The following is a 2,744-nucleotide window of genomic DNA, read 5'->3' as shown; positions in this document are numbered from 1 at the left end:
GTGCTAAACATTTCAGACAATATAGTAAAAAGCATTACAATTTTCAGACACTATTACTACTAGAGCTGTCAATATGGGCTGGCCCACCCCATCCGGGCTAGCCCATACAGGCTTTGAAATTTGACGGGTCAGGTCGGGCTAGCCCATTTTTGGTGTGGGCTAGAAAATGGTCGGCCCAGCCCACAAGTATGTGGGCTACGGGCTTGCCGGGATAGCCATCTTTACGTAGAAATATATTTTTTATAATTTTTTAAATTAAATTATAATTTAAAAATATTTTCATAAATATCGACAAGATAATATTACATGGTGTTAGTGTTACTACTTGTTAATCAAACAACAAATTAAATTATCATTATAATATTTATTAAGTTTGATTTCAAGTAAAAGCATAAATAGCTAACTAAAAATATAAACCAAATTGTTTTCAATGATCATAATAAAGCATAAAAAACTATGACAATATTCCATACGATACGACCTTTGTAGTGATTCCTAGAAATAATAGAGAATTTTTATTTTACGTAATATGTATTTTATAAACATAATTTGTATTTAAATTGTAATATTTCAAACTTTAAACTGATTTTGAGTTTAGACTCTTGTTATTTTTAATACTCTATTTTATTTTTTATTTTTTAATTAATTTTATTTGGCCTATGGCCCGGCCCTATCCATATTTCTCAAACCCTACAAATTGGCAGGCTTATTCAGGCTGGGCTAAAAAGCCCCTTTCTTAAATGAGCTCCAAATATTGTAGCCCAGCCCTATCAAATCCCGGGTTAGGCCAGGCCGGCATAACGAGCCTAGCCCATATTAATGACTCTAATTACTACACTACTACTATTTCTAAACATCATCAAGTACTAAAAAGTACAAGAATGCCTTCCATTTCAGGCTACAATTTTTTGTTTTTCTAACATTGTAATGTTAAATTTTAGCTAACACATTGCAACACAAAACTTATATCAAACTCGAATTTATGGTCAAGAAACTATCAAGAACCAACATATTGTAAAGATAGAGATAAGAAACCAGAAGAAAAGATAGAATTTTGGAGTTAAAAAGCAAGAGAAGATTATCAAAAACCGATTGTAAAAATAGAGAAAGAAAACCAAAAGAAAAGATATGGTCAAGAAACTTACAGTGATGAATGAAGGTTGATATCAATGTTGATGAAGGTTAGAGGACCGTCACTGAATTAGCACTGCTGCTAAGTTTTAATTGGTCAGAACCTATCAAGAAACAGAAATCCAATTAGTAAAAATAGAGATAGAAACCTGTAACGACCCTCTTAGTCGTTTTATGATTTTAACCATTATTTTTATATTAACCCTTTTTGATAGCTTTTATAAATAATTTATGGCTTATAAGAATAAGAGATACGATTTTCAGATTTAATAAAGGATTATTTTGTTGCTAATAATAATGGAAAAAGAAAGTAATAGAAATATATAAATAAATAAATGAATACAAGAAATAAGGGCCAAAAGCCCTAACTGCTGAAACTTGAAATACGCAGAGGAGAAAAAAAAGAATTAACAAGAGCAGCCATGGATGGAAAACCTAAAGTCTCATTACGGCAAGTAATTTCAGGTACAAGTTTATCTAAATTCTCAATTCTATATCCGATTTCTTGTGAATGATGGATACCATTACATTATTACGGCATGTTATAATTTAATGACATTATTATTAATTAATATTAGTCAAATTAAATGAAAAGTGGCGTGCTACAGAGTAATGGTTGGAAGTCGGCGATGATTAATTAATAGTATCTTGGCAATTAGATTAGTATTAGGAAAGAAATAAAATGATTTCAAATTGGAAATCTGAGTTGCTGCAACGTGGTGCTCTTATGGTATAACTAATTAGTTATTAGGATGAAGGATTTAATCATTAGGTAATGATGGCAATGATATATATAGGATTGGATTGTTGTACAACAGTTTCAGTTGCGTATATAAGTTCTCATAACTTCGGCTTTTGATATAGTTTAGTTCTGGACATGCTTGTTCTTTCATAGTTGAAATTTCGTAGTACAACATCATATTATAAATCAAGTTTTGATAATAATTGTGATATGTAATAAAATTGTGGGTGTATTGTGATATATAAAGATCATTAAAATTATATTATTTAGAGATATTGAGACTAAACCCTAGGCTTGAAATTTGGAAAAGAACTTGAAAGAGTTTACATATTAGTTGGTATCAAGATTAGGATAACTTGATTATAGAATCAATGTGAGTTTTTGGGTCTAGGCTTAGACCTGTGGTGATATGGGTGTTGTTAGTTTTGAAATCTTATTGTGGTCATTTATTTGAATAGATTGCTTTGATTTGGAAGTTCAATGAAAGGGGAAGACTCAAGTCCCAAAGTGATTGTTCGACTATTTGAAGCAAGTGAATTTCTAAACCCTTGTTAAGTGTATGGAATTCATGTATTTCCTTGTAATATGTGTTTAGGGTAATGAGGCTTGGTGATGGATTGACTTGTCCACATTGATTAATTCTAATGATGAAAAAGGGATAATAAAAGGCAATGTGATCAATTGTTTGTGTGATGTGTTGAGAATTGTTTGAAAGGCTTGTTGAATCATTGTTGATGTTGTATCCTGATTGTGTTGTTGTGAATTGTGCAATGTTATGAAAATGGTCATCTCTTCATTATTTGTGTGAACATGTCATTTGCATTGTTCTGAGATATGGTTGTGACAAGTGTTATGTGAAATGAGAAATAAG

Source organism: Solanum tuberosum, unplaced genomic scaffold (assembly GCF_000226075.1).
Source record: "Solanum tuberosum cultivar DM 1-3 516 R44 unplaced genomic scaffold, SolTub_3.0 scf00101, whole genome shotgun sequence".
Taxonomy (NCBI): domain Eukaryota; kingdom Viridiplantae; phylum Streptophyta; class Magnoliopsida; order Solanales; family Solanaceae; genus Solanum; species Solanum tuberosum.
The sequence above is the reverse complement of the archived record's forward strand: the minus strand, read 5'-3'. Positions refer to the sequence as shown.